This window comes from Bufo bufo, chromosome 1 (assembly GCF_905171765.1).
Source record: "Bufo bufo chromosome 1, aBufBuf1.1, whole genome shotgun sequence".
Taxonomy (NCBI): domain Eukaryota; kingdom Metazoa; phylum Chordata; class Amphibia; order Anura; family Bufonidae; genus Bufo; species Bufo bufo.
Window position 1 is genome coordinate 125,234,037 of NC_053389.1, and position 13,511 is coordinate 125,247,547.

The window sequence follows — 13,511 nt, forward strand, 5'->3', positions numbered from 1 at the left end:
GTTTTGCACTCGCGTGAGAAAAATCGCGCGTGTTTGGTACCCAAACCCGAACTTCTTCACAGAAGTTCGGGCTTGGGATCGGTGCACTGTTCTGTAGATTGTATTATTTCCCCTTATAACATGGTTATAAGGGAAAATAATAGCATTCTGAATACAGAATGCATAGTAAAACAGCGCTGGAGGGGTTAAAAAAAATTTAAAAATTATTTAACTCACCAATCCACTTGATCGCGTACCCGGCATCTCCTTCTGGCTTCATCTGATCTCTGTGCAGCAACAGGACCTTTGGTGACGTCATTCCGGTCATCACATGATCCATCACCATGGTAAAAGATCATGTGATGACCGGAGTGACGTCATCAAAGGTCCTTTACCCAGGTCCTAAAGAAAGAATAGAGAAGGAGATGCCGGCTGCGCTATCAAGTGGACTAAGGTGAGTTAAATTATTTTTAATTTTTTTTAACCCCTCCAGCGATGTTTTACTATGCATTCTGTATTCAGAATGCTATTATTTTCCCTTATAACCATGTTATAAGGGAAAATAATAATGATCGGGTCTCCATCCCGATCGTCTCCTAGCAACGGTGCGTGAAAATCGCACCGCATCCGCACTTGCTTGCGGATGCTTGCGATTTTCACGCAACCCCATTCATTTCTATGGGGCCTGCGTTACGTGAAAAACGCACAAAGAGGAGCATGCTGCGATTTTCACACAACGCACAAGTGATGCGTGAAAATCACCGCTCATGTGAACAGCCCCATAGAAATGAATGGGTCAGTATTCAGTGCGGGTGCAATGCGTTCACCTCCCGCATCGCATCCACTCGGAATACTCGCTCGTGTGAAAGGGGCCTTACTGGTCATTTATCCTCTGACTGGAATCATTCTCTTTTTTTCCCTCAGTCCTACACAGATGACGTCTCTCGACCACAACTTGTTTCTGCATAATTGAACACACCTATTTAGTATTAATGCCTCCTTTTATTCCGGTACTTAGTAATCATCCCCATTTAGGCCCCAGTAGATATAATGCCCCCCCCCCTAAGTAGTGCCCTATGTACATATAATGTGCTCTAGTAGTGTCCTCTTCACATATAATGCCCCCCAGTAATGCCCTCTTTAAATATCGTGTCCCTTAAATATAGTGTCGCCCCTAGTAGTGCCATCTTTAAACATAGTGCCCTCCCAACCAGTAATGACCTCTTTAAACAAAGTGACCTCTGTAAACATCATACCCCCTCCACAACCCGAGAAATGGTGGTCTCTTTAAATATAGACCCACCTAGTAGTGCCTCTTTACATATAGTGCCCCCAGTAAATAATGCACGAACCCCTCCCCTGTATAAATTTACATGCTATGCATTAGGGTACTTTCACACTTGTGTTGTTGGATTCCGGCAGGCAGTTCCGTCGCCGGAACTGGCTGCCAGATCCGGAAATCCGTATGCAAACGGATAGCATTTGTAGACGGATCTGGATGCGGATCTGTCTCACAAATGCATTGCAAAACCAGATCGGTTTCTCTGGTGTCATCTGGAAAAAACGGATCCGGTATTTATTTTTTCACATTTTTAAAGGTCTGCGCATGCGCAGGATGGGAAACCGGATCCGTTTTTCTGGAACACTTGGTTACGGATTTGGCATTAAGGCATTTCAATGGAAAATAATGCCGGATCCGGCATTCCGGCAAGTGTTCCAGAATTTTGGAGGTAGAAAATACAGCAGCATGCTGCCGTATTTTCTCCGGCCAAATACTGTAGGAGTGACTGAACTGAAGACATCCTGATGCATACTGAATGGATTGCTCTCCATTCAGAATGCATTAGGATAAAACTGATCAGTTTTTTTCTGGTATTGAGCCCCTAGGACAGAACTCAATACCGGAAAAGAACCCTTAAAAATCCGCACCGCAGGTTCATTATTGCAAAAGCTCTGTGCTGATTCTTTATGCAGTATGTGGATGAGAGTTGTTAAAATCTTACCCACTTTGCAGCTACTGTAAATGCTGCAAATTCTTTGCACATTTTTCTGTCTTGTGGACGGACATCCATTAATAGTTTAGGGGACTGGGGTCTGTATTTGTTTAGAGAGGGTTGTATTTATTCCTTGGCCTGTTCATATTCTGACTTTATTTGAGTTGCTATAGAGGGTTGAGATGGCTGTTGTGAGGGGCCAAAGATATCTTGGCAGCAAACTTTTCAGTCTTCAGGAGAAATTATGGTAGTCTGGGAAGATGGAGAAGAAAAGGGAAGAGAACATCTACAATGAGAGATGACCTGTGAGTTACTGGATTTATAGAGGAGCTATCACTTTTCCTGGTATGTCTGGTATAGTACATCCTTTTATTCCACAAAATGTCTCTGTGTATCCTGGGACTAATTCACAACTAACATTACCATTTTCCTTATCAATAGGATTTGTCATCAGTGATGTTTGGGCACTGCCAATGTGATGTGCCCCCCTTGTGGTAAATATCTTACCAGTCAGATGTAATATGCACTGTTGAGGTCATCAACATTACTTACTTTTAGGATAAGCTACTTGTGGTAATAATGTTTTACATTATTATGTAATTAGCTGCCTTGTGGACGGTAACATGACCAGTATGATATAATGTGCCCCTCTGTCGCCAAAATTTTGATTAGTATGATATAATATGCCCCTTGTGGGCAATAATATGACCAGTATCTTGGAATATGGCCCTCATGGCTAGTAACATGACATCCTCTCACTCTCTTTATAGAGGACCTGTCATGACTCCTGACATGTTTGTTTTACTAAATCATTTTATTCCTCTTGCATTAAAATAAAAATTCTGGGGCATCTTTTAATGTTTTTCCATTCCACTATTATTACAAGAAGACACTTATGCATGATTTGCCAACTGGGTTACCGGTTGTGGGGTGTCTCTGCACAGTTTGACACTGTCCAATCGGTGCTGCCAGTATCGGACTAGGCAGGTACACACCTTCAACTGGTAACACCCAGATTGATGAATAGACTTTAGGTAGTAATAACTGACGAATGAAATGAGATACATTTTTATGAAAGGATGCTCAGGAATGGCAACAGGAATGCAAGCAGTTCTTAAAAAGGATCTGTCATCATTCCAGACATGCCTGTTTTAATAGCTACATGCATTTCCCGTGTAACAATTTTGGAGAATCTATTCTTATGTCTCTGTGTTATGCCGTTTCTTTATTATTTCTACTAGAAGTTATGAATGAACTGCTAGCAGTCTGCAGTAAGAGTACAGACGTACCTCCACAGACTAACTCTAACCAATCAGTGCTGCTATTTTCAGACTTTGGAAAAATTAGCAAATTTCCAAATTTCAATTTCTCTACTTTTATAATAGATAGTAATAACTTCAAAAATAGCTACTACTTTACATTCCCCATATTCCCCACTACTTTACATTCCCCATTCTACTTCATGTTTGGATCATTTTGTGAATGGCATTTTATTTTTTGGGGACGTTAGAAGGCTTAGGCCTCTTTCACACGAGCGTGTCCGGATAAGGTCCGGATGCGTCCCGGTGCATTGCGGCAAACCCGCGCGAGTAGGTACGCAATTGCAGTCAGTTTTGACTGCGATTGCGTTCCGATGTTCAATTTTTATCGCGCGTGACGGACCATGTGATGGATCATGGCACATAACAGGTATATTTAGTGTTAGGAACCGTCTAACTAGAGATTGCCTTGACGTTCGGCAGACGGGCTCAAATAATTTTGTACAAAACGATTTGCCAAGTATCTCTAACTTATTAGTTCAGCATTTGTAATTATGATGCAATTTTGTACTTTATTTGGTTTGCAGAGAGCTGTTGCATTGCTTGTTTTGTCTAACAATCTTGTTCTCAGCCATAGCAACGTGCCCCTGTGCTTTGGGATGTGCTGACTGACCCCCTTTTTTCTTTGCAGTTTGTGCTGGAGGTGTGGCTGCCTCCCCAGTCGTGCACTCCTTCCAGCTCGTCTGTCCCACAGGGTGATTTTAATTAGTGTTAGTATATAGCTTGGCCCGCTCCCCCTCACTCACTGAAGCAATCTGGCACCAGGAGAGAGATAGTGTGTGGACTCTCATTGCAGTCCTTGGTGACCATGTGGCCCAGGGGTGGTGTGGAGTGGGCCCGGCGTGCATGCTGGTAACTGCTTTCCCTGGATATAATGGAGGCCATTTTGGCACCGAAAATGACAGAAATTCAGGCGGATCCAGCATGTAAGTGGAACCTGCACTTTCTGAATTATATGATAGCCGCTATGGCACATAACAGGTATATTTAGTGTTAGGAACCCGTCTAACTAGAGATTGCCTTGACGTTCGGCAGACGGGCTCAAATAATTTTGTACAAAACGATTTGCCAAGTATCTCTAACTTATTAGTTCAGCATTTGTAATTATGATGCAATTTTGTACTTTATTTGGTTTGCAGTGAGCTGTTGCATTGCTTGTTTTGTCTAACAGTCTTGTTCTCAGCCATAGCAACGTGCCCCTGCGCTTTGGGATGTGCTGACTGACCCCCTTTTTTCTTTGCAGTATGTGATGGATCATGTGACGGACCATGTGATGAACGTAGTGACGTCATCAAAGGTCCTATTCCTCACAAAAGAAGACAGAAGAGATGCCGGCTGCGCGAACAAGTGGATTAAGGTGAGTTAAATTATTATTATTTTTTTTAACCCCTCCAGCCCCATTGTACTATGCATTCTGTATTCAGAATGCTATTATTTTCTCTCATAACCATGTTATAAGGGAAAATAATAAAGATCGGGTCCCCATCCCGATCGTCTCCTAGCAACGGTGCATGAAAATCACACCACATCCGCACTTGCTTGCGGATGCTTGCGATTTTCACGCAGCCCCATTCACTTCTATGGGGCCTGCATTGTGTGAAAAACGCACAAAATAGAGCATGCTGCGATTTTCACGCAACGCACAAGTGATGCGTGAAAATCACCGCTCATGTGCACAGCCCCATAGAAATGTATAGGTTCGGATTCAGTGCGGGTGCAATGTGTTCAACTCACGCATTGCACCCACGGGGAAAACTCGCCCGTGTGAAAGGGGCCTTAGAAGTTTAGAGGCAAATCTAGAATTTTTTCAGAAAATTTCCAAAACCCACTTTTTGAGGACCAGTTCAGGTCTGAAGTCACTTTGTGAGGCTTACATAATAGAAACCACCCAAAATGACCCTATTTTAGAAACTACACCCCTCAAGTTATTCAAAACTGATTTTACAAACTTTGTTAACCCTTTAGGTGTTCCACAAGAATTAATGGAAAATGGAGATGAAATTTCAGAATTTCACTTTTTTGCCAGATTTTCCATTTTAATCCATTTTTATTTCCACTAACAAAGCAAGGGTTAACAGCCAAGCAAAACTCAATATTTATTGCCCTGATTCTGTAGTTTACAGAAACACCCTGTATGTGGTCGTAAACTGCTGTAAGGGCACACGGCAGGACGCAGAAGGAAAGAAACACCATATGGTTTTTGGAAAGCAGATTTCACATTTTAAGCTGCCTTGTCACATTTGAAGACCCTCTGATGCACCCCTAGAGTAGAAATTCTAAACAAGTTACCCCATTTTAGAAACCACACCCCTCAAGGTATTCAAAACTGATTTTACAAACTTTTTTAACCTTTTAGGTATTCCACAAGAATTTATGGAAAATGGAGATAAAATTTCAGAATTTCACTTTTTTGGCAGATTTTCCATATTAATCAATTTTTTTCCACTAACAAAGCAAGGGTTAACAGCCAAAAAAAACTCAATATTTATTGCCCTGATTCTGTAGATTACAGAAACACCCCATATGTAGTTGCAAACTGCTGTACGGGCACACGGCAGTGCGCAGAAGGAAAGGAACGCCATATGGTTTTTGGAAGGCAGATTTCACTGGGATAATTTTAAGCTGCCATTTCACATTTGAAGACCCCCTGATGCACCCCTAGAGTAGAAACTCCTAAAAAAAGACCCAATTTTGGAAACTACGGGATAAGGTGGCAGTTTTGTTGGTACTATTTTAGGGTACATATGATTTTTGGATGCTCTATATTACACTTTTGGTGAGGCAAGATAACAAAAAATAGCTGTTTTGGCACAGTTTTTATTTTTCATTTAAAATGTTCATCTGACAGGTTAGATCATGTAGTATTTTTATAGAGCAGGTTGTTATGGATGCGGCGATACCTAATATGTATGCTTTGTTTTATTTATGTTTTACACAATAAGAGCATTTTTTTATAAAAAAAAAATCGTTTCAGTGTCTCCATATTCTGAGAGCCCTAGTTTTTTTTATTTTTTGGGCGATTATCTTAGGTAGGGTCTCATTTTTTGCGGGATGAGATGACCGTTTCATTGGTACTATTGGGGTGCGTATGACTTTTTGATCCCTTGGTATTACACTTTTTGTGATGTAAGGTGACAAAAAATTGCTTTTTTAACATACATAGTAACATATGTATATAAGGCCAAAAAAAGACATTTGTCCATCCAGTTCAGCCTGTTATCCTGCAAGTTGATCCAGAGGAAGGCAAAAAAAAATGTGAGGTACAAGCCAATTTTCCCCACTTAAAGGGGGAAAAATTCCTTCCCGACTTCAATCAGGCAATCAGAATAACTCCCTGGATCAACAACCCCTCTCTAATAGCTATAGCCTGTAATATTATTACACTCCAGAAATTCATCCAAGCCCCTCTTGAATTCTTTTATTGTACTCACCATCACCACCTCCTCAGGCAGAGAGTTCCATAATCTCAATGCTCTTACCGTAAAAAATCATTTTCTATGTTTGTGTACAAACCTTCTTTCCTCCAGACTCAGAGGGTTTCCCCTCGTCACAGTCACAGTCCTGGGGATAAATAGATGATGGGAGAGATCTCTGTACTGACCCCTGATATATTTATACATAGTAAATAGATCTCCCATCAGTCGTCTTTTTTCTAAAGTGAATAACCCTAATGTTGATAATCTTTCAGGGTACTGTAGTTGCCCCATTCCAGTTATTACTTTAGTTGACCTCCTCTGAACCCTCTCTAGCTCTGCTATGTCTGCCTTGTTCACAGGAGCCCAGAACTGTACAATGTACTCCATGTGTGGTATGACTACTGATTTGTAAAGTGGCAGGACTATGTTCTCATCACGGGCATCTATGCCCCTTTTGATGCAACCCATTATCTTATTGGCCTTGGCAGTAGCTGCCTGACACTGGTTTTTACTGCTTAGTTTGCTGTTTATTAAGATTCCTAGGTCCTTTTCCATGTCAGTGTTAGGCCTCTTTCACACTACAGTATGTCCATTTCAGTGTTTTGCGTTCCGTTTTTAACGGATCCGATGTTCTGTTTTTTGGTTCCGTTGTGTTTCCGTTTCCGTTCCGTCGTTCCGTTCCGTTTTTCCGTATGGCATATACAGTATACAGTAATTACATTGAAAAAATTGGGCTGGCCATAACATTTTCAATAGATGGTTCAGAAAAAACGGAACGGAAACGGAACGGAAACGGAAGACATACGGATGCATTTCCGTATGTGTTCCTTTTTTTTGCGGACCCATTGACTTTAATGGAGCCACGGAACGTGATTTGCGGCCAAATATAGGACATGTTCTATCTTTCAACGGAACGGAAAAACGGAAATACGGAAACGGAATGCATACGGAACACATTCCGTTTTTTTTGCGGAACCATTGAAATGAATGGTTCCGTATACGGACCGTATACGGACCGCAAAAAACGGACCGCAAAACGGAAAAAAGAAACGGTAGTGTGAAAGAGGCCTTACCCAGTGTTTTTTTTTCAGTTGAGTGGTTAGGTAATGTGATACCACCTGAGTGGTTAGGTAATGTGATATTTTCATAGAGCAGGATGTTATGGACGTGTCAATACTTAATATTTATACTTTTTTTTATTTATGTAAGTTTTACACAATGATATAATTTTTTAAACAAAAAAATAATGTTTTAGAGTCTCCATAGTCTGGGAGCCATTTTTTTTTCAGTTTTTGGGCGATTGTCTTAGGTAGGGTATAATTTTTGCGGGATGAGATGACGGTTTGATTGGCACTATTTTGGGGTGCATATGACTTTTTGATCACTTGCTATTACACTTTTTGTAATGTAAGGTGACAAAAAATTTATTTTTTTACACCGTTTTTATTTTATTTTTTTACGGTGTTCACCCGAGGGGTTAGGTCATGTGGTATTTTTATAGAGCAGGTTGTTACGAACACGGTGATACCTAATATCTCTTTATTTTTTTATTTTTTTTACAACACAGTAAAAGCATTTTTGAAACAAAAAAAATCATGTTTTAGTGTCTCCATAGTCTGAGAGCCATAGTTTTTTATTTTTTTCGACGATTGTCTTAGGTTGGGGCTCATTTTTTGCGGGATGAGGTGACAGTTAGAGTGTTACTATTTTGGGGGGCATATGCCTTTTTGATCGCTTGGTGTTGCACTTTTAGTGATGTAAGCTGACAAAAAAATGTTTTTTTTAGCACAGTTTTTATTTTATTTTTTTGACGGTGTTCACCTGAGGGGTTAGTTAATGTGATATTTTTATAGAGCCGGTCAATATGGATGCGGCGATACCTAATACAGTATGTCAACTTTTCTTTTTTTCCCTATTTTTTAAATTTTTTTTAAACTTTATTTTGGGGAAAACGTTATTTTTTTTTTTTTACTTGAAACTTTTAATGGTTTCTGTCATCAGAATTAACCCTATTAAACTAGCTGACATTAGCGATGTACTAATGTCAGCTGAACCTAACTAACCTATTCCTACTTGTATCTATGCCCCCGTTACGCCAGAAATCTAACTTTTATAATATGCTAATTAGCCTCTAGGAGCAGGGGGGGCATTGCCCCTGCTCCTAGAAGCTCCATTTTCCAACCTCTGGATTCGCCCCACTGCACTTGATTGACAGGGCCAGGCAGCCTTGGTCTCCTCCTGCCGGCCGTGTCTGCCATGTATCTCGCGCCTGCGCTGTCCCATTTAGTATTCGGCGCAGGCCCAGTGAGTGAAGGACGCACCCCCCTGCTCCTAGAGGATAATTAGCATATTGCAAAAGTTCAATTTCTGGTGTTACGAGGGCATAGATACAAGTAGGAATAGGCTAGTTAGGTTCAGCTGTCATTAGCACATCGCTAGTTTCAGCTAGTTTAATAGGGTTAATTCTGATGACAGAAACCCTTAAAAAATATATATTTTTTTTACTTTATTTTTTTAAAACTTTTTTTTACTTTATTTTTTTTGTCCCACTCTGGGACTTCAACTTTTGGGGGTCTGATCCCCTTAACAATGCATCACAATACTTCTGTATTGTGATGCATTGGCTGTAAGTGTATTACAGACTGTAATACACTTACAGCCTGCTTGCCTGTGAGATCCATAGGGCTGGATCTCACAAGCCCTCCCGGAAGGCAGCCACGATGCCTAAGGAAGGCATCGGGCTTCCTTCCCTGCCATCGGGTCCCCGTCACAGCAGCGCGATGGCTGCTTCCTCCCTGCACGGACATCGCAGGTGCCGCTGTCAGCGCTGACCGTGGCCGTGCAGGGGTTTATGCGCCAGCATCGGTGATTTCCCTGATGCCGGCGCATACAGCAGGGGTCCGGCTATCAGTGACCCGTACATGTACGGCGCTGGGCGTTAAGTTATGTCCAGTTGTGCCGTACATGTACGGCGCTGGGCATTAAGGGGTTAAAACGGACTTGTCAGGAGAGGCGACAGGTCCGCTTGGTTGATGCCCGCCATTGACAATGGTAGTTTTAATGGTAGAACCCTAAACTCCATGTTAGAAGAGCAGCTGATTGGCTTTTTGCTCTGATACATGAATTCACAGGCTACCACCCTTAAAACTTAGCTTTTAATGTTATCTAAAATACACAAAGGACCCACGCACATAGAACAAAACAATGAACAAACACAAAAAATGTAGCAATAGCGCTGGGTTAGTGCTTGGTATTAGGCTGGGTTCACACCATAGCGTTTTACAGCGCGTTCCTACGCACTGTAAAACGCTCAACAGGCAAGAACCAATGTTTCCCTATGGGAATGGTTCTCACCTGAGCGTTTCACAGCACGTACGATCGCGCTGTAAAACGCCCGACGCCCCAAGAAGTACAGGATCTTCTTTGGGGCGTCTTGTCGCGCGTTCCCGTACATAGACTTCCGGGAACGCGCGACAATGGGCGTTCGCTTGTTCCGGAGCTGCATAAAATCGCTCATACAGAGCGCTCCATCCCGTACGCTCAGGTCTGAACGCAGCCTTAGGGTTAGTATGTGACAGGGGTGGGGCCTAGTAATAAGCTAGGCAGGGCATAAATAGTATGAGGGTCAGCTATAGGGAGAGAGCCCATAGCTTATTACTAGGCCCCACCCCTGTCACATACTAACCCTAATATCAAGCACTAACCCAGCGCTATTGCTACATTTTTGGGGGTTTGTTCATTATTTTGTTCTATTTTGGTGGGTCCTTTGTGTATTTTAGATAACATGAAAAGCTAAGTTTTAAGGGTGGTAGCCTGTGAATTTAAGTACTAGAATTTGCCACCTTACATTAATCAATACCTATAGACGGGTTATAGTCTGTACTGTGATACCCTGCTCTGATCCATGGAAACAATGTGAGCCGTGTGATCTCGTCACTCCTCAGCTTGGTCCTATGTGAACATTTCATGTTTCATTGCCGTTTAGCCTCAGTAACACCTGTGACACATTAACGAATCCCGGCCTTATCCCTGACACGCTCACGACCCAGCTCCCTAAAGCAATATGTTCCTCTTCAATTCCTCTCCGGCTTTCCAAATCCCTGTGTCCAAAATGTTGCTGATGTGAATTTGTAGGCATAAATAAGCAAGATATTTTTAGTCCCGTCTCTAACATTGCCTGGCTAAGATGTATTAATGGGTTATAGGCAATCCAATGGTGACATTATAGATCCAGCAATAAATTACGTGCAAAATTGATGGGAGGCTCCACATTGCAGAGAGCTCATTAAAGCGGTGAGCCGTTCTGATGATTTCAGCAGGCCCAAATTATAGAAGGTGGTTGAATGTAATAAATATTTGATGATCAGGCTTATTACATTTCCACCGATATTATAGCTGCAACTGAATATGCACTGGGAGCTTAAATGCAGCCCAGGGATTAAGTGTTTCAGCTCGCAGCTTTTTTTTTTTTCCTAGCCAATCAGGAAGCTCACGCTGAGATGTGTCACGCCATTAGTAAATTACATTGTTTTTGTTTTAGCTTTCTTCTAGCATTAAATTATAGCAACAGTTTCTGCTACTTTAATATCGTGTTGTGCCACAGTTACCGGCACAATGTAACTGTATTCTGTATAATTATTAGACATAGGGGGAGGAAAAAAGAGAGAGAGAGAAAAAAAAGCACAAGCCATTCAAAAGACATAAAATCAAGCAGATGTGGGCGATATATACAATGTATAAACAAAGCCGGAAAGAATTGTGACTTTTATTCTCTTGTGTTCCTTGGTAACCAATTGTGCCTTGGAAAAAAAGAAAGGCTTGGTGTTTGCTCAGATTGTAAAGATGCGGCAATGGAAGAAGAAAGCAATTTTTTGGGTTCACAGTAGGGAAGGGATCTGCAACCGTTTCCTTGGAACTGAAAAATATGTAGGATGGAGTAAATGGAACGAGATGAGAATGGCAAAAATGCTGATTTAAAGTGCAGTCTTTATTAAGACCTCCATAGAGAAATTAAGCATACTCTCTTTAGCGAAGTGCTCTGCACGTGGGAATAAAGCAGAAGAAAGTTAGGAAGCTGTATGTGGGAGTAGATTAAGATGGGTATAAAGATCTCGATTTTGTAGGACGCCACCACTGACTCTTAGGGTTAGATAAGTGAAGGGGTACTGACCGCTCCAACAGAAAAGAATATACTAATATATAATGTCCAAATTATTTGAAGGCCCTGAATTTATTTTAACCCCTGCCAAAAATCTATGGCATTTTCCAGCAGCTGCCACTAGGAGGAGCTCAGTGCATAGAGATTTTACAGCTTATATTAAAGGGGTTCAGAAAATGGCATTTATCACATGTACACATTATTACAAGCCACTTATTAATGTATTGTGATTGTCCATATTTAACTCCTTTGCTGTCTTGCTTAATTTTCTCACCACATTATACACTTCTCATTTCCACGAGTTACAACCACCCATCAATCCAGCAGCGGTGACCGTGCTTGCACACTATAGGAAAAAACTCCAGCCTATGTGCACTTCTATAGTCCCGGCCACCAGAGGGGGTGGCACCTTTTCCTATAGTGTGCAAGCACGGCCACCACTGATGGATTGCAGGGTGGTCATAACCCCTGGATACGAGCAGTGTATAATGTGATGGAAAAATGACTCGATCCAGCAAAGAAAGCAATATGGACAACCACAATACATTAGTAAGTGCCTTGTATTAACTTTGTCTACAATCCCTTTAAGTTCAGTAGTAACTGTATAAAAACCTATGCATGGCACCCCCTAGTGTTGGCTTCCGGACGATCGTTTTATAATATATAAAAGGAATCAGATTAAATAGATCTGTATGGAGGGAAAATTATCAGTATATTTATGTCAGCTGTCATTATTGAACAACATGATGTTTGGCATCAGTGTCATATTTATGAAGCACCTGTTCCACTTAAGGGGAATATTCTAAATTTTTCAAACTAGCACCTGGATCTGAATATTTTTATAATTGCATATAGTTAAAGATACATGCTATATACATGCTAATATACACTCACCTAAAGAATTATTAGGAACACCTGTTCTATTTCTCATTAATGCAATTATCTAGTCAACCAATCACATGGCAGTTGCTTCAATGCATTTAGGGGGTGGTCCTGGTCAAGACAATCTCCTGAACTCCAAACTGAATGTCAGAATGGGAAAGAAAGGTGAGTTAAGCAATTTTGAGCGTGGCATGGTTGTTGGTGCCAGACAGGCTGGTCTGAGTATTTCACAATCTGCTCAGTTACTGGGATTTTCACGCACAACCATTTCTAGGGTTTACAAAGAATGGTGTGAAAAGGGAAAAACATTCAGTATGTGGCAGTCCTGTGGGCAAAAATGCCTTATGGATGCTAGAGGTCAGAGGAGAATGGGCCGACTGATTCAAGCTGATAGAAGAGCAACGTTGACTGAAATAACCACTCGTTACAACCGAGGTATGCAGCAAAGCATTTGTGAAGCCACAACACGCACGACCTTGAGGCGAATGGGCTACAACAGCAGAAGACCCCACCGGGTACCACTCATCTCCACTACAAATAGGAAAAAGAGGCTACAATTTGCACAAGCTCACCAAAATTGGACTGTTGAAGACTGGAAAAATGTTGCCTGGTCTGATGAGTCTCGATTTCTGTTGAGACATTCAAATGGTAGAGTCCGAATTTGGTGTAAACAGAATGAGAACATGTATCCATCATGCCTTGTTACCACTGTGCAGGCTGGTGGTGGTGGTGTAATGGTGTGGGGGATGTTTTCTGGGCACAC